The 19,997-nt window shown below is 37.0% G+C and overlaps 1 pseudogene; it reads left to right on the plus strand.

Annotated features, from left to right (window-relative positions):
- LOC127696796 (heat shock protein HSP 90-beta-like) overlaps positions 1-19,720 on the plus strand; it is a 33,549-nt pseudogene extending 13,829 nt beyond the window's left edge.
- The last annotated feature ends 277 nt before the right edge of the window (positions 19,721-19,997 follow it).

Genomic DNA, 19,997 nt, shown 5'->3' on the forward strand with positions numbered 1-19,997 from the left:
AGTAAGTGGTATCATGGGAGTTCTGAGCTTTTGGGCTAATATCCAATTATCAGTGAGCACATAACATGTATGTTTTTTGGGGGTCTGGGTTACTCACAGGGGATATTTTCTAGTTCAGTTAATTTGTCTGCAAAATTAAGGAAGGTGTCCTTTTTAATAACTGAGTAGTACACTGTTGTGTAAATATACCACATGTTCTATATCCAGTCTTCCTTTGATAAAACATCTGGTTTGTTGCCAGCTTTTGGATATTATACAGAAAGCTGCTATGAACATAATTGAGCAGACATCCTTGTGGTATGGTGGAGCATCTTTTGGGTATTTGCCAAGTAGTAGTGTAGCTGGGTCTTCAGGAAGAATTATTTTCAAAATTTTGAGGAACTGCCAGATTGATTTCCAAAGTGTACCAGGTTGTAATCTCACCAGCAATGAAGGGAAGGATTAATACTCCTTCTCCACATCCTCTACAGCATGTATTTTGACCTGAGCTTTTGATCTTAGCCATTCTGATTGGTGTAAGAAGGAATCTCAGAGTTGTTTTGATTTGCATTTCTCTGATGATTAAGGATATTGAACATTTGTTTAGGTGCCCCTTGCCCATTTGATAGTCCTCTTTTTTTAGCTCTCTACCCCATTTTTAAATTGTGTGATTGGTAGGCAAAGAGAGGTAGAGATCTACATGGGGTAAGGGAAAAAGGGGGGCTTGATCAGGTATGGGAAGTAACAGGAGAAAATGTCACAGGATTTTCCCTGTATAAATACATCTGTGCAGCAGGAAGCCTGTGGGTGGACAGGAAAAAGGAAGACAGAGCAAAGAATTGAGATACAGAGAGTATCTCAGAGGAGGAGCAGGAAGGCAAAGATGGAGACAGATGCAAACCACTGGTTTTACCAGCCACAGGTAGTTATGATATCATAAAGGTTAGAATATTGGGATAATTTGTCTAATCTAGATGGGTAACTAGTATCATTATTAATTGGCATGATATTATTGTGTGGACATGTTATATATTGAGAATGTTTGATGTTTAAGTCTGTCTGCTTAATTATAAGTCTCTAGAGCTTTGATTTACTGGGTTGTTGGAAGGTGGGACCATCGACCACAGGAGATTATGGCAGGGCTGGCATGGAAGCGATCAGCAAAGGGACCTTGGGGCCTCCAGCCCTGCTAGAGAGTTGTTGGGTAGAGAGACTACTGAGTTGAGATCATCTGGCTGCAGCCCTCTGGCCTGTCGATTTCCATACTAGTGCATGAATATGCCAGCTCTCTTTTTTAATAGTTCCTGCAACAAAAGTCCAAAGTGTCAATAGAATGATTGGAAATATGTACGGGAGAGGGGACTAACTTAGAAAGTCCTAGGTGTCAGGGATGAGAAAGGCTCCCAGGACCCAATAGGGATGACAATAGCCAAAATACTAAAAAATCAGCAGGCTAGAACCTGAGGAAATTACCTCCTATAGACAGACATGGTTTCCTGTTGATGCATAGGCTATTTACCCATCTCAAAAATTTTAACTCAGAATTGTTCCTGTCTAAAGGAAATGCAGGGACAAAAATGGAGTAGAGACTGAAGAAAATGTCATCCAGAGATAGCGACACCTTGTGATCCATGAAGTGAACACACACCAAATCCAGACACTATTGTTGCTGCCAAGAAGCCTTAGTTGACAGAATACTTTTATCTCTGAGACGCTCTGCTTGCACCTGACTAAGACAGATCCAGATACTCACAGTAAACTATTGGATTGAGCCCAGAGACCCCAATGGAAGAGTTAGCTGCAATGTTAAAGTAGCTAAAGGGGATTGCAACTCCATAGGAAGAACAACAATATCAACTAAGCAGACCCCTCAGAGTTCCCAGGGACTAAACCACCAACCAAAGAGTATACATGAGTTGGTTCATGGCTCCTGCTACATATGTAGCAGAAGACATCATAACCTTGCATCAATTTTAGGGGAAGCACTTGGTCTTGTGGAGACTTTTTGTCCAGAGAAGAGGAATGCTAAAGGGGTTAGGAGAGAGTAGGTGGGTGAGTGGGTGAGCTTGTTCTTAGAGGCAAATGGGAGGCATAATGGGATGGGATACTTGTGGAGGGTAGATTGGTAAAGTAAATGACATTTTAATGTAAATAGATGAAATAATTAAAAATAAAAATTAAATAAATAAAAGGGATTGTCCTCTATATGTTCTCATAGAACATTAATAGGAAATTTTCTGTGTCTCTCCCAGGTATTCTTCCATGGATGTGATCAAGCAAAGATTCATATGCAATTACTATGATAGAGATGAAAAGAAAAAGACTATTGAACTTTGTGACTCATAAATATTTATAATTACTCCCAATTGAAAGGTGATATTTACTTTGTGCTATGTGAGCAATGTTAATTTTCTACCTCTAGAGGTTTATAATACAATTATTACATTGGTCATGAAATATCACATGTGCTTTTTTTTTAGAGGAAAAGAAACTATAAATGTTTACTATCGACATTTTTTACAAAGATGTTTTAAGCCTTATTTCATTTGTATGATTTCTTGTTAATTGTTATTTAATGTTCGTTGATATGTATATGTTTGCCCCATGTGTACAGCATTCACAGAGACCAGAACAGGGCATAGAATCTCTTAGAACTAGAGGAACAGATGTTTGGAAGCCATTATGTGGCTGTTAGGAACTGGACTCAGGTCCTCTGAAAAAGTAGAAACTTTGCTTATCACTGTAACCACCTCTCTAGCACTACCTCTAGAACTTCTCACTAGAAAAGTATTTAAAGAAAGCAGAATAAAAAAATGGGGTACAGAGTTAAACAAAGAATTCTCACCTGAAGAACTTGGGATGGCAGAGAAGCATCTTAAAAAATGCTCAACTTCATTAGTCATTAGGGAAATGCAGATCAAAACAACCCTGAGATTTCACCTTAAACCAGTCAGAATGGCTAAAATTAAAAATTCAGGAGACAGCAGGTGTTGGAGAGGGTGTGGAGAAAGAGGAACACTCCTCCACTGCTGGTGGGAATGCAAGTTGGTACAACCACTCTGGAAATCAGTCTGGCGGTTCCTCCAAAAACTGGGCACCTCACTTCCAGAAGATCCTGCTATACCATTCCTGGGCATATACCCAGAGGATTCCCCACCATGTAATAAGGATACATGCTCTACTATGTTCATAGCAGCCCTATTTATAATTGCCAGAAGCTGGAAAGAATCCAGGTATCCCTCAACAGAAGAGTGGATGCAAAAAATGTGGTATATCTACATAATGGAGTACTATTCAGCCATTAGAAACAATGAATTCATGAAATTCTTAGGCAAATGGATGGAGCTGGAGAATATCATACTAAGTGAGGTAACCCAGACTCAAAAGGTAAATCATAGTATGCACTCACTAATAAGTGGATATTAACCTAGAAACCTGGAATACCCAAAACATAATCCACACATCAAATGAGGTACAAGAAGAAAGGAGGAGTGGCCCCTTGTTCTGGAAAGACTCAGTGAAGCAGTATTCGGCAAAACCAGAACGGGGAAGTGGGAAGGGGTGGGTGAGAGGACAGGGGGAGAGAAGGGGGCTTGCGGGACTTTTGGGGAGTGGGGGGGCTAGAAAAGGGGAAATCATTTGAAATGTAAATAAAAAATATATCGAATAAAATAAAAGAAACCCTAAAAAAAAAAGAAAGCAGAATAAAATCCAAATCCCTGAAAAACTATTTTATAAAGCTATCATATGTATTTATTACATTATACTTCACTGTGAATAAATGTCAAGAGCTGATGAGATGGCTCAGTGTGTAAAGGGACTTGAACCCAAGCATAATTACATCAATTTTGATCCCTGAAACCCACCCAGTAGAAGGAGAGAACTAATTTCCACAAGTTCTCCTCATTGTTCTACCCATCCTCTATGGTGTGTATGCAATCCCATAGACATACTCACTAAATGAAATGTATATGGATACATAATTAATTCAAAATATAGAAATAAAGCAGAGATTACCAATCATACAAATATGGTATATCATACTAGAATTGATTTTATATATGTGAAAAAAGTATCAAGTGAGAATCTACTGTCCATAAAATTCTTGACCTTATGGTGAGTAATATTTTACAATATTTTTTTTAAAAAAAAGAAGGTGAGGTTTCTAGGAAGTAACTAAATTAGTCTATTAAGTTTTATCCAGTGAATGGGATCAATACCAAACAGACGAAACTCAGATAGCTTCCTTTCTTATTCTGCATTATAAATAAGCCATGGCATTCTCACTGTGAGAAATGGGCTCTCACAAGACTGAGACATGCTTGGTTAGCACTGTAGATGATGGAGCTTCCAGAAGGATAATGGCACATTGATTACTATATTAAGCTTGGTGAGTAAGAAAAAAAGCCTACAGCTTGAGAATGTGTCCATATTTTCAGTTCCTACATAACAAAAATAAGGATTATGCTTTTGTAACAAACTATCAGGTGTCCACCAACCAAGGTCAACCTACACTAACTAGGTCATTGATTGCTTCCTGATTAGAAGATGACTAGTTTAGCAGGTTCAGAGCTTCCCCATTGTTTTCGTTGCACTGAAATTTTATAAAGTTTATCTGTCTACAATTATCTGATAGAAATAGAGTTGAACATTTGCTAGCAGAAATAAAACTGATTTTGTTCAAGCCAAGGTAGAAGAGGAAAGAGCATTGAATATAAAGTAAGCTCAGATCCACTGAAGCATCCATTGTAAAAAGTACTGGAAGGCAGTTAAAAATGTAGGGTAGCAGTGTAAAGGGGGAAAGGCCACCTGATCTGGCTGATTGGATTTTTAAATCATGCTACTCTTTCCTATAGAGGCCTAGGAGCAGTAAGTCCTATCCTTTATGACACCAATCCAAAGTCCTTTCCAGTCCTGTAAAAGAAGGTACTAGACTTTAAAATTTATAGTTCAAGGGATAAAGTTGTAAGTGCATTTTTATAAGACAAAATATTCCCCAAAGAAGAAAAGGTATGCATACATAGGTTTATTTGGCTGGACTGAATATTAAATATTTTGGATAGGATTGTCCTTCTCTAGGCTGGGTTTTAAAGGTCACAGAGATCTTTCTAGAGTATATCCTGGAGTGATAGATACATATAAAATTGGACAGTTTTTTTTTCTTATAGAGCAGTAAGATGCAGTGATTTAATATGAAATCCCAGTTCTGAGTGACAAAAGAATCAACCAAATCACATGATATACTGATTCATTTGACACACTGTTTTAATGTACATTTCAAAGAATAAATAATGGAAATGAACAAATAACATCATCCAGTCAAGAGTGGCTAAAGCAAATAACTATGTCATCAGAGGTAGAAGAGAAATGACATCTTCATATTGATTTCTGAAGCAAGGACATTTTGTCAAGAGTGATTCATTAGACACAACCTGCCTAAATATTTTTCTCTTGTATAAATCTGTTAGGTATAGAAGGCTAAACTTACTATTCCATGGAAATTATTAAATGATATCCACATCATAGTTTTAGAATTAAATTTTAATACCAGACAACATAGACAATCATCATTTAAACTTATGTTTTAAGTTAATTGTTTTCTTTGCTCAAGTGAGTCTATCTGGTTATCTAAATCAGGGTACTTTAGAACATATGATTGGAAAACTGAGTGCAAATTAATTCACATTGAAAATATCTAGTGTGATCAGTAAATAGTATAATCCTTATAGCTTTAAGAGATGTTTATTAATTAACAATAAAATTTCCTTAACTCATTACCAAAAGTTATTTTATTTTTATTTGTAATCTTAAAATATGTTTTAAAGGAGACTAGAGGAACCATTTGTTGCATCAAAACTAACAAGGCAAGAAATGATCCCCAAATAAAGATAATTTAAAAAGTATCACTAGTGTCAATTATTTATAGTAAATGTAACATACACATCTGAGAAATGTACTCTCCAGAAGTCTATTTGTCTTCAGTCTCTCAGAAACCCATCATCAGCTCAATAGTGAAATCTAATTGAGTTCCACAGGAAAGTGTATATTGTATGGTCTTTTATACCTTTAATTTTGTGATAAATTACATTTTTTTTTACAAAAAAAAATGGAGCAAATAGGATATGTGAAAGATAAATCAGAGAGAAGAGGAATAGACTCCTTCATTTTCCAGATGTGCTCCTTCCTGCTATTCATGTCTTTTCAATTCTCTTTTATATCCCCATATTCCTGAAAGCTATTAAGAATTTCTAGGCTACCTAATTTGTTTTGTTGTGAAAATTTGGTACAATTTTGGATTTTTTTCCTTTTGAATCTGGTTTTTAATGCTTTCATTACTGCTAATGACAACCTAGAAAAGAATTCTGATTTTCCCCCATAAACAGTATGAAATAACATGCAGAAATATATGTTCCCCTGAACAGAAATGCAAATGCACCATTGAAGCACTAGATTTCTAATCTAAATGAATTTTTAGAAAAAGAAAACACTTTCCAGTGAGACCTTGTTCAGGAAAGTGACTCTTATCTGCTCTGTCACTGTTATCCTTCCAGTCCCATGATATCATCTTCAATCAGGAGCTCTCTGTCTCAAAGATGGAGATTTTATAGAAAAGAAAAATGAAAAAAAACCCACTAATCAGGGCCAGGTTTGAATAGCTCCATCCTATCTGTATGCCAAAGCTCTGTCTACTACATTTCAGGAGATAGAATGAAAAGGAAGGATCACAGATTGTAGGAATAATGGTGGCTATAAATTTGATTCTTCTTAATTTCTGCTTTTATGTTTGTTTGTTTGGTTGGTTTGGTTTGGTTTGGTTTTCTGAAGTTGTCATGCTATAGAGCTGTAGGAACACCAGAGAATTAGAAACACCAGAGAAAAGATATTTGTGAAAGAAACACACTGCTCCATCATTCAAGATGGGTGAGTCCTGGACCCTAACAGTAGTAGATTTATCTTCCATTGGCTAAAATTGGAAAAGAGAGTAAAATTCATACATACTTCTTTGATTTTGTTTTATCTTTTTTTATTGTAACATTTTTAAATACATTGTACATACATCAGCAAATGAATTTATTTTCTCACAGTATTTATTAAGTATCTTCCTTCTGACTGGGCCCTGACTGGCTAAACCATGGGAACCAAGGCACAAGCAATCCTAGTATTTTCAACAGCAACCCCACACAGTTTTCAGGCTCAGACAGAATCCCAGGATTTGCATGAATTTATTATAAGCTGAGGATATCTGAGATTTGATAGAGGAATAAAGAATCAGTCTTTTTATTGCTTACTTTATATGATTCCAAAGAGCAATTGCTGGCAAAAAAAATTCTGCCATATATTCCTTCTTTAGAGCAACATAAATATTAAGTGAATATATATCTATATTAGGATCTGTTTGATGATGTATCATTGCCATGAAGACATAAAGACCCAGCGCAAATGCACACAGAAATATCATGCATACATTCCTGTCCTTTGTTCTTCTACATGGATCTGTTTTTATTTAATTAAGAAACTATCTTATATCTGGTTGTCATCGCTTTTCATATCCCTATGTTAGCTAGCTTTTAGTTTAACTACTTAAAGAGGACAGACCCTTCCTCATTCCTTGGTTTATCCATGGATAAAAAAACATAATGTCATTTCATTTGTTTGACATTTTAAGCTAAGGTCTCATGTAGCTCAGCCTGGCTGATTTTAGACCCCTGATCCTCCTCATCGGAGTATGGAGATTATGGCATGAGCCACAAAGTACAATGTCTATCTCACTTAAATTTGTGATTTGTCTTTGCTTGCTGATGTTTTTATTTTGTTAGTCTGTCTTCTATAGATTCAACATATATTCCCACTTGTTACTGATTTTCACTTTCACTTCCAGACCTAAAGATTCTTCATTCTTGCTATTTGTATTTGGCCTTTATTTTTTCTTTTTTGATGCTTTTTTAAGGAGAGAGAGCCATTTATTTTATATGTGTGATTTGCATAATTAGATAATTTATTCTCTTAAAGAATTACAGGAAAAAAAAACCCAAACAGGTGAAGGAATTGAACAAAACCATCTGGGATCAAAAAATGGAAATAGAAACAATAAAGAAATCACAAAGGGAGACAGCACTGGATATAGAAAATCTAGGAAACAGTTCAAGAGACGCAGAGGCAAGTATTATCAACAGAAAAAAAGAGATTGAAGAGAGAAACTCAGGTGCAGAAGATACCATAGAATACATTGACACAACAGTCAAAGAAAATGCAAAACGTAAAAATCTCCTAACATTAAAAAATCCAGGAAATCCAGGACACAATGAGAAGATCAAACTTAAGGATAATAGGTATAGAAAAGAGCTAAGATTTTCAACTTAAAGGGACCGTAAATATCTTCAACTAAATTATAGAAGAAAATTTCTATAAGCTAAAGAAAGAGATGCCCATCGGAACTCCAAATAGATTGGACCAGAAAAGTAAGTCCTACCATCACATAATAATCAAAACACTAAATTCACAAAACAAAGAAAAATATTAAAAGCAGTAAGGGAAAAACGCCAAGTAACATATAAAGGCAGACCTATCAGAATTACACCAGACTTCTCACCAGAGACTATAAAAGCCAGAAGATCCTGGGCAGAGATCATATAGACCCTAAGAGAATACAAATGCCAGCCCAGCACACTATACCCAACATAACTCCCAATTATCACAGATGGAAAAGTCAAAAAAAAAAAAGTCAAGATAGTCCACGACAAAACAAATTTGCACAATATCTTTCCACATACCTAGCCCTACAAAGAATAATAGATGGAAAACTCCAACACATGGAGGGAAACTGCAACCTAGCACAAGCAAGAAAATAATCTTCTCTCAACCAACCCAATAGAAGATAGCCACAAAAACCTAACTCCACTTCTAACAACAAAAATAACAGGAAACAACAACCACTTTTCCTTAATATCTCTTAACATCAATGAACTCAATTAAATAATAAAAAGACTTAGACTAAGAGACTAATTTCCCTTAGAAATAAAAATGGAAAAATACTCAACAAAATTCTTGCAAATCGAATCCAAGAACACATCAAAAATATCATCCACCATCATAAAATAGCCTTCATCCCAGGGATGCAGGGATGGTTCAATATACAGAAATCCATCGAAGTAATTCACTACATAAACAAACTCAAGGAAAAAAATCACATGATTATTTCAGTAGATGCTGAGAAATCATTTGAAAAAGTGTAACACCTCTTCATGATAAAAGTCATGGAAAGGAAAGGAATTCAAGGCCCATAGCTAAGCATATTAAAAGCAATATACAGCAAATGAGTAGCTAACATAAAACTAAATTGAGAGAACCTTGAAGCAATCCCACTGAAATCAGGGACTATACAAAGCTGTCCACTCTCTCCCTACCTATTCAATATAGTACTCAATGTCCTAGCCAGAGCAATTAGACAACAAAAGGAGGTCAAAGGGATACAAATTGGAAAGGAGAAAGTCAAAGTATTACTATTTGCAGATGATATCATAGTATACTTAATTGAATTGAAGACCCACATATGGCCATTTGATTTTTGACAAAGGAGCTAAAACCGTCCAGTGGGGAAAAAAGACAGCATTTTCAACAAATGGAGCTGGGTCAAGTGGCAGTACACATGTAGAAGGAAACAAATTGACCATTCTTATCTCTCTGTACAAAGCTCAAGTCCAAATGAATCAAGGACCTCCCCATAAAACCAAATACACTGAATCTGATATAAGAGAAAGTAGGGAAGAATGTGAAGCACGTGGGCACAGGGGAAATTTTCCTAAATAGAACACCAATAGCTTATGCTCTAAGATCAAGGATTGATAAATGAGACATCATAAAACTGCAAAGCTTCAGTAAAGAAAAGGGCACTGTCAATAGGACAAAACGGCAACCAACAGATTGTTGGATAGGAAAAGATTGTTACCAACCCTACAACTGATAGAGGACTAATATCCAATACATATAAAGAACTCAAGTTAGACTCCAGAGAACCAAATAACCCTATTAAGAATGGGGTACAGAGCTAAATAGAGAATTCTCAACTGAAAAAACATGAATGCCTGAGAAACACCTGAAGAAGTGTTCAATATCCTTAGTCATTAGGGACATGCCAATTCAATAGACCATGAGATTCTACCTCACACCAGCCACAATATTTAGCATCAAAACCATAAGTGACAACAAATGCTGGCTAGGATGTGGAGAAAGAGGAATACTTCTCCATTGTTTGGGGGATTGCAAGCTGGTACAATCACTCTGGAAATCAGTCTGGCAGTTCCTCAGAAAATTGGACATAATATTTCTGAGGACTCAGCTATACCACTCCTGGGCATATACCCAAAAGATGCTCCAACTATGTTTATGCAATAAGGACACATGCTCCACTATGTTTATAGCAGCCATATTTATAATAACCAGAAACTGGAAACAACCCAAACATCTCTCAAGAGAGGAATGGAAACAGAAAATATGGTACATTTACACAAGGGAATACTAATCTGCAATTAAAAACAACAACATCATAAAATTTGCAGGCAAATGGATGGAATTTGAAAATATCATCCTGACTGAGATAACCCAACCACAAAAGAACACACATACTATGCCTTCTCTGTTAAGTGAATATTTGCCCAAAAGTTCAGAATATCCAAGACACAATTCACAGACCATATGAAGCTAAAGATAAAAGGAAGACTAAAGTGCGGATGTGTCAGACTTCTTAGAAAATCGAGCAAAATACTCACAAGAGGAAATAGGGAGACAAAGTGTAGAGCAGAGACTGAAGGAAAGGCCCTCCAGAGACTGTACAAACCTGGAAGACTGTACTGTTGCCAAACCTGGAAGCTATTGTGGATCCTGGGATGTACTTGCTGATGGGAGCCTGATAGGTATGTCTCCTGAGAGGCTCTGTGAGAGCCTGAAAAATACAGAGGAGTTGAAGAAGGGACTGAAGGAGCTGAGGGGGTTTGCTGCAACTTGGGGGATAACATCAGTGTCAAATGACCAGAACTCCCCGGGGCTCCCATGTACTTGACCCCAATCCAAAGTGTACACATGGAGGGACCTGTGACTCTGGCTGCATATGTGGCAGAGGATGGCCTTTTTGGACATTAGTGGGAGGAGCAGCCCTTGGGCCTGTGTGGGGGTTCAGTGTCACAGTATAGGTGAATGCCAGGGCAGAAAGTCCAGTGTGGACAGCGAGCAATCTCATAGAGGTAGGGGGAGTTCAGATAGGGAGTTCTGGAGGAAAGACCTTGAAAAGAGATAACATTTGAAATGCAATTAAAGAAAATATACAATAGGAAAAAAAGAAATGCATTTTCTTTCCTTTATCGGAATTTAAGTATAAATAGGAAGTTTTCTTGGGAAAATGTTTGGAGATCGCTTTTTCACTCTGGATTTTGGAATCTAAGTGAAAGTACATTATTCCTATTAATTCTGACTTCTTAAGCATTGGTTAATTTATCATAACGAATATAAATACATTTTCAATGATAGTTAAAAGGATCCAAGCCAGTTATATTCATTTCAGCTATAAGTAACAACTTTAAAACAGTGGTCAAAGATGCAGAGAGAAGGAACTCTGTTATTTAAAGCCCTGGATGCTCTTCCAGACACCCTGCTTCATTTCCTAGAACCCATATAACATCTCACAACTGTCTGTAAAACCAGTTCCTAGGGCATCTAGGGACATTTGGCTTCCAAAGAAGCTATTCATGTATGTTTACACACATTCAGGCAGGTAGCACACCCACTACCCACATTAAAATAACCACACTGGTCAAAGCAGCTCAGACTCACATTGCTTGGTAGAAACATAAAGTGTAGATAGTACAGCCTCCTCTTCATATTAGTTTTTTGATCTAATAAAGACATAAGGCTTTTGTGAGTAAAAACATTACAACATTAGTAATACTTATAGTATCCAGCAACAGTTTTTTTTTTTTAATTTGGAAATTTTCTTGCCAGCAGGACTCAGCATTGTTTACAGTGACCGTCTTGCCACTGACCATATTACCATCTAGAGCACCACGAATTTTAGTTCCACAGTAGTATTCCTGGGATAATAACTGCCCACTATTTTTCTACCCATGTGGAAATGCCATTCAGTGTTCAAACATGAATTGTATTCCTTAAGTATATTCCTTAAGCCATATTCATAACCTACAAATGGGATAACACAGATAAATGAGTTGTTTTTGTAAGTCATCAGGACTGCTTTTTAATTTCCTTCTTATCCTACTTTTATGAGCATGGGACAGATTGATGAACTCACATATAGATCTTAAAGTATCACTTTCTGGTGAAAGAGCCCTGAGCCTGTAGTTTCTTTCTTTCACTTTTTTAAAGGGTAATAAACTTATGTTTATATGTGTGTGTGAGTGTGTGTGTGTGTGTGTGTGTGTGTGTGTGTGTGTGTATACACTCTAGCTTACAGACACACCAGAAGAGTGCATCAGATCTCATTACAGTCATTTGTGAGCCACCATGTGGTTGCTGCGAATTGATCTCAGGACCTTTGGAAGAGAAGTCAGTGCTCTTAACCTCTGACGCATTTCTCCAGCCCAACTTAGGATTTCTTTTCATGGTGGGCTCATCTTTCCATTTTCAATAACATTTAATTTTTGGTAATAATTTTAATTATTTATTTCCATTTTTATATAAGCATGTTACCAATTAACTAAACATCAACTTAATTTCACACTTTTTATTTTAACTAATAACATTTTAAATCATGGTATATGTTCCAATCAGCATAGTTATATGTTTTATCTAAAAATTATTTTAAGATTTTATTTTTCCATTTTTCATTGCTATAAAATTTTATTTATTGGTGCATTTAGTTTAAAATTTCCAGGCATCATGCTAAAAACAATATTCAGTATAGGATGTGTTTACAGTAATGTGACTCCTTAGCTTCCAGCATAGTTTACTTTGATAAATATTGCAATATTCCCATCTTATTCCACTGATAAATGATATTTCATATTCTTCAATATAGATACAAAATAAAACTTATATGTTGATAAACAATAAATTTCATTCATACATTTCTACTCTTGAGGTAGATGCATTTTTTGCACAGTAGAGAGCATATTGCTCTAGAAAATACATTCCAATTTCTAATATTCTACTGTCCATGATTGGGGTGCAGATATTTTATTTTGTTAAATATTGCTGCTGCTTTGACTTATGCTAGAAAATGTCTATCTTTAATGCGTTTTCTACATTTTAATACACATATTCATGTGGATGTGTAGTAGATAACTTTCTTTTCACTATGACAAGAAACAATTTGAAGGAACAATAGTTTTTTGTTGTTTGTTTGTTTTTTCTGGATCAAAGTTTGACGCAATGTAATCTATGCTGGCAAAAAAGACACAGAACCTGAGGCAAAGCAAAATCATAGAAACAGAAACTATTTAACAGTAACATTCATTGTAGAACTGGGTAAAAATTAAAGTGTTTCAACCAGAACAGAGTCCAGCCAATAATCATTAAGACCCGAGTTTCAGCAGCTCACTTTGTCCTGATGTCCTCAGTTCAATCCATGATAACTCATGTGAGAAAAGTTGATAGAACAAGATTCCCATGTTGTCTTTAGACAACCATATATATGTTGTTTTAAATACAGATGTATACACACATACACACACACACACACACACACACACGAGATAAATCAATAATTAGAACATTATGTTCTAGTACATACAATGACATTTCTAATAAGATAGAAGTGTAGGGAATGCTAGGTCAATGAACTGGGAGTGGGTTAGCGAGCAAGGGGAGGGAAACGTGGGAAGGGGATAAGATTTGAAAGGCATATAAAGAAAATATCAAATAAAAAAGAAATAAAAATAAAATCAATAACCAAGAATCTAGCCATTGAAACTGTAAACATTTAGCAATGGGACAAAAATTGTAATTAATATAGAACTTTTCTTACTTCCAATGAGGACTCTATAGCTCCATATGTCTATTAAATTCATCTTTAAAAAACACTTCAAATTCCATAGATAAGAAGACTTCACCAAGTTTTGCCATTGGAGACTCTAATGATTTAGTAGATAATATGTTTAAATTCATCTTTTCAAAAACTTTCAGAATTAGTATTTTAAAAATGTATGAACTCAGCTGGGCAGTGGTGGTGCAAGCCTTTAATCCCAGCACTTGGGAGGCAGAAGAAGGCAGGCAGGTGGATTTCTGGAGGCCAGCCTGGTCTACAGAGTGAATTCCAGGACAGTCAGGGCTATACAGAGAAATCCTGTCTTGTAAAACATAAATACAAAAAAATAATATGAACTCTATAAACATTTCACTTGGTAAATGGAAAAGGGAAAAGCTCACAGTGGTCACTGCCCTATAACAAGTAGCACCATCTGGGAAGAAAGAGTAGACACTGCTTTAGCAGTGCTTCTAGAATGATATATATATATATACTTGAACAGAGCCAACCAACTAGGAAAGAACACTATAATTGTCTCCCCCCACAACTGTGACTCTCTCCATCATGAACCATGTTGTTTTTTTTATCCAATATTTTTTCTTCTTCGCTCTGCTCTAGTTGCATTTAATCTAGAATGCTTTCTGAAACACCCTCCTTGCTTCATATTTCAGTTTTTCCTTGAGGTTGCCTGCTTGTATATGATGATATGGCTTATTCATTCTTCTACTTCATCTAACTTCAGCTGTGCTTTTGACTTTCAGCATTTGACTTATTTGTATATAAATCCTTTATTGGTTTTGTTATTATCTTGCATTTGGTGTATTCCAATTAATGAACATCGATTCCCTGTAAGAATAGAAAAACCTTAAAAGTCTTATAAGAAATTTTTCAACATTTGGTTCAAAATATTAAATTCTCTATTTAAAAAATCAAAATAAAGTGAAATAAACAAGCAAAAAAAAAAAAACGACAAAAAATCAGTAAAACAAATTCTATTAGTGATGTCTTGGCTTATCTGCAAAGGCTACTCATAAACCTAAATTCCAGAATAGAGTTCTCATCTTGCCTTAATAATAATGATTACACAGAGTGATCTTGAGACACAGCTATACAGCCTCGTTTTGTTGGGAAAGTTAGATGTGATCGAGGCCCAGGCTCCTCTGTACTACTACTACACTTTCCTGTGAGATACCTCAAGACCTGGAATATAGAGATAAGGTGGATACCTTTTCATTTCAACAAGAAATTGTTCATTTTTTTCTCTCATCATTAATTGCATTCTATTCATCAAACAAGAAACTTTGATATGAAAGTTGATATCTAATATTTCTGATTCCTTGGGAAAAATTGCCCATGAAAACCTGAAAGAACCTTCAAATTTGGACAGTGGAGAATAGCTGAAAATTGACATCATCCCGAACTCTCAGGTATACACTCTAACATTGGTGGTCAGAGTCCCTGGTATGACCAAGGCTGACATCATTGGGAGCCATTGCTATGTCTAGCACAAAAGCATCCATTGAAGCTCTCCAGGCTGGCACAGACATCTCAGTCATTGGGAAGTTTGATGTAGGATTCTATTCTGCTTATCTGGTGGCTGAGAAAGTGGTCGTGATTATAAAGCACAATGATGATGAGCAATATGCAAGGAAGTCTTCTACTAGTAGATTGTTGTTATTCAGGTGGTTGCAGACCATGATGGTCTCAGTGGCCCAGGGTGCCAAAGTGATTCTTCATCTCAAAGATGAACAGAAAAAGTCCTAAAAAGAAAGGAGGGCAAAAAAGTGGCTTTAAAAAACATTAATATTTCATAGGCTATCACATCACCCTCTAATTGGAGATGGAATATGAAAATGGGAAATGCAAATCAAAACAACCGTGAGATTTCACCTCACACCAGTCAGAATGGCTAAGGTCAAAAACTCAGGAGGCAGCAGGTGTTGGCGACAATGTGGAGAAAGAGGAATACTCCTTCACTGTTGGTGGGATTGCAAGATGGTGCAACCACTTTGGAAATCAGTCTGGCGGTTCCTCAGAAAACTGGGCCTGACACTTCCTGAGGACCCTGTTATACCACTCCTGGGCATGTACCCAGAGGATTCTTCAGCACGCAATAAGGACACATGCTCCACTATGTTCATAGCAGCCCTATTTGTAGTAGCCAGAAGCTGGAAAAAACTCAGGTGTCCTTCAATGGAGAAATTGATACAAAAAATGTGGTATATTTACACATCAGCCATTAAAAACAATGAATTAATGAAATTCTTAGACAAATGGATGGAGCTGGAGAACATCATACTAAGTGAGGTAACCCAGTCTCAAAATATCAATCATGGTATGCACTCACTCATAAGTGGACATTAGACTAGAAACTTTGAATACCCAAGACATAATCCACAAATTAAATGATGATCAAAAAGAATGGAGGAGTGGCCCCTGGTTCTGGAAAGACTCAGTGCAAGAGTATAGGGGAATTCCAGAACAGGGAAGCGGGAAGGGGTAGATGGAGGAACAGGGGGAGGGAAGAGGGCTTATGGGACTTGTGGAGAGTGGGGACCCAGAAAAGGGGAAATCATTTGAAATGTAAATTAAAAAATATATCAATAAAAAAGAAAAGGGGATCTTTGATGATGAAACAGATAAAGATAAAGGTAAGAAAGAAAAGGAAGATAAAGAAGATAATGAGAAGCCTAAGATTTAAAATATGGATCACATGATGAGATAACAGTGGCAAGTTTAAGAAAAAGAATCACAAGAATATTAAAGAAATACACATTGATCAGAAAGAGTGAAATAAGATTAAGGACACTTGTTCTAGAAACACTGATGACATCACTGATGAAGAATATGGTGAAAGTTAAAATAGCATCCTCAATAATGGGAAAAACCACTTGTCAATCAATCACTTTTCTATACAAGTTCAATTAAAATTCAGGGCATCGAACTTTCTTTGACTTGTTTAAATTTATCATTTAATCTTTTATTTACAGTCCAGATTTTATTCCCATGCTGGACCACCCTGACTGTTCCACATCCCATACCTCCTCCCTCTGTCGTCAAGAGGAGGTCCCCATCTCATGCCCCTACTCCAACAGACCTCTCCACATGCTGCGGTTCCAAGTATTTTGAGGTTTAGGTGCATCTTCTCTGATGGAGTCCATATCTGGCAGTGCTCTGCTGTATGTATTGGGTGCCTTATACATGCTGGTATATGTTGCCTAGTTGGTGGCTCTGCATCAGTTATCATGGGGGTACAGGATAGTTGAGACTACTGGACTTTCTCTAGGATCTTTCTCCTCCTCCTTAGCTTCTTTCAGCATTTCCCTTATTCAACCACAGATGTCACCAGCTTCTGTCCATTGGCTGGATGTAAATATCTTCATCTGACTCTTTCAGCTGCTTGTTGGGCCTTTGAGAGGACAGCCTTTCTAGGCCCATGTTTATAAGTACACCATAGTATTAGTAATAGTTCCACGCCTTTGGAATTCCCCATGATCTTGATACCAATTTGGGCCTCTCACTAGACCTCCTTTTCCTCAGGCTCTTCTCTATTTTTCTCCCTGCAGTGATTTCAGACAGGAACAATTCTGGGTTGGAGTTTTTGACTGTGGGATAGCAACCCCATCCCTCTACTTGATGCCCTGTCTTTCTCTTAATGGAAAACTCTAAAAGTTCCCTCTGCCCACTGTAGAGCCTTTTATCTACGGTCACTCCCTTGGAGTCCTGAGAGTGTCTTACCTCTCAGGTCTCTGATACATTGTAGAGGATATTCCTACTTCCTACCTCATGAGTTTGCCTCTTTCCATCCTTTCTGCTAGCCCTCACTGCTTCAGTCTTGTTCTCCCCCAATACCTAATCATGTTCCCCTCTTTCCCTCCCTTTCCCATCCATGTTTCCACGCTCCCTTCTGCCATGATTGGTTTCTTCTCTCTCCCAAGTGGGATTGAGGCATCCTCACTTGAACTCTTTGACTTTCCAGCTTTCTTGAGTTCTATGGATTGTATCCTGCATGGATTTGGTCAAATATCCACATATTAGTAAGTACATATCATGCAGTCATTTTGGGTCTGAGTTACCAACCTCAGGATGATATTTTTTAGTTCCATCCATTTGACTGCAAAACTCAGGATGTCCTTATTCTTGATAGCTGAGTAATATTCCATTGTGTAAGTGAACCACATATTCTGTATTTGTTCTTCTGTTGTGGGACATCTGGTTTCTTAACAGCTTCTGACTATTACAAATAATGCTGCTATCAACATAGTAATCATGTGCCCCTGTGGCATGGTGGATTATCTTTTGGGTTTATGCCCAAGATTGGTATAGCTGGGTCTTCAGGCAGATGTGTTTCCAATTTTCTACATGTATACTATGAGTTTTCTTTTGAGACTGGGCTACCTCACTTAGGATGATGATATCCAGTTCCATCCATTTGTCTAAGAATTTCATGAATTTATTGTTTTTAATTGCTGAATAGTGTTCTATAGCATATATGTACCACATATTCTGTATCCATTCCTCCATTGAGGGACATCTGGGTTCTTTCCAGCTTCTGGCTATTATAAATAGGATTGCTAAGAACATAGTGGAACATGTATCCTTATTACATGCTGGGGAATCCTCTGGGTATCACTCTGGCACAGGAGTGGTATAGCAGGGTCTTCTGGAAGTGTCATTCCCAGTTTTCTGAGGAAACACCAGACTGACTTCCAGAGTGGTAGTACCAGATTACAAACCCACCAGCAGTGGAGGAGTGTTTCTCTTTCTCTACATCCTCACCAGCACCTGTTTTCTTCTGACTTTTTAATCTTAGCCACTCTGAATGGTGTGAGGTGAAATCTCAGGGTTGTTTTGATTTGCATTTCCCTGATGAATAAGAATGTTGAAGCTTGTAATACCCAAGACACAATGCACATATCAAATTATGCCCAACAAGAAGGAAGGAGGGGCCACCAGTCCTGGAAAACCTCAGTGCAGCAGTGTCGGGGAATACAAGGAAAGGGAAGTGGGAAGGGATGGATTGGGGAACAGGGGAAGGGAAAAGGGCTTATGGGACTTTCAGGAAGGGGGGATCCAGGAAATGGAAAATCACTTGAATATGAATAAAGAATATATTGAATAAAAAAATTTCTGAGGAACCTTCAGATTGATTTCCAGAGGGCTGTACCAGTTTACAATCCCATCAGCAATGGAGGAGTGCTCCTCTTTGTCCACATCCTTACCAACATGTGCTTTCACCTGAATTTTTGTTCCTAGTGCTTTCATATTTTTTTGAAAATGAAAAGAACAATATAGAACTGTCTGTTTCTTGTGTGTTTATCATAGACAGCTGTGATTACCTGAAACCCAAATGCATCAACTTTATCCATGGCACGGATGATTGTGAGGATATGTCTCAAACATCTTCCAAGATCATTAAAACCATATGAATACAAAACAAAGGAAAACAAAAAAAAGAAACATTGTGAAGAAGTATCTTTATCTCTTTTTTGAGTTACCAGAAAGCACAGATAGTTATAAGACATTATATTAGCCATTCTTCAAGAATTTAAAGTTTGCTACCCACAAAGATTCCACTAACTGGCTGTGCATCTCTGAGCTCCTTCATCACCATAACTCTCAGTCTGAAAGTGAGGTGCCCTCTTTGTGAAGACTGTGCCTTACATGAAGGGGAACCAGAAGTACATCTGTATCATTGGTGAGAGCAAAGACCAGGAGACTATCTTTGCCTTTGTAGAACATGTGGTGAAGCAGAGGATGTGTTTGTGACTGAACCTATTGACAAGCACTACTTGCAGCAGCTCACTGAGTTTTATGGAAAGAGTCTGGTCTTGCTCAGTTTATGAAAAGATGAAGAGAAGAAAAGAAAAATCAAGTAGAATAAGGCAAAACTTGATAATCTCTGCAAGCTCATAAAAGAGATCTTGGATAATAAAGTTGATCAGAAGATAATCACCTTCCTGCATTGTAACAAATACCAATGGTTAGAGTATACATGGAGCAGATTGTGAAGGTTCAGACATTTTCAGACAATTCTACAATGCAT

The sequence above is a fragment of the Apodemus sylvaticus genome, chromosome 11, assembly GCF_947179515.1.
Source record: "Apodemus sylvaticus chromosome 11, mApoSyl1.1, whole genome shotgun sequence".
In the NCBI taxonomy this organism is placed as follows: domain Eukaryota; kingdom Metazoa; phylum Chordata; class Mammalia; order Rodentia; family Muridae; genus Apodemus; species Apodemus sylvaticus.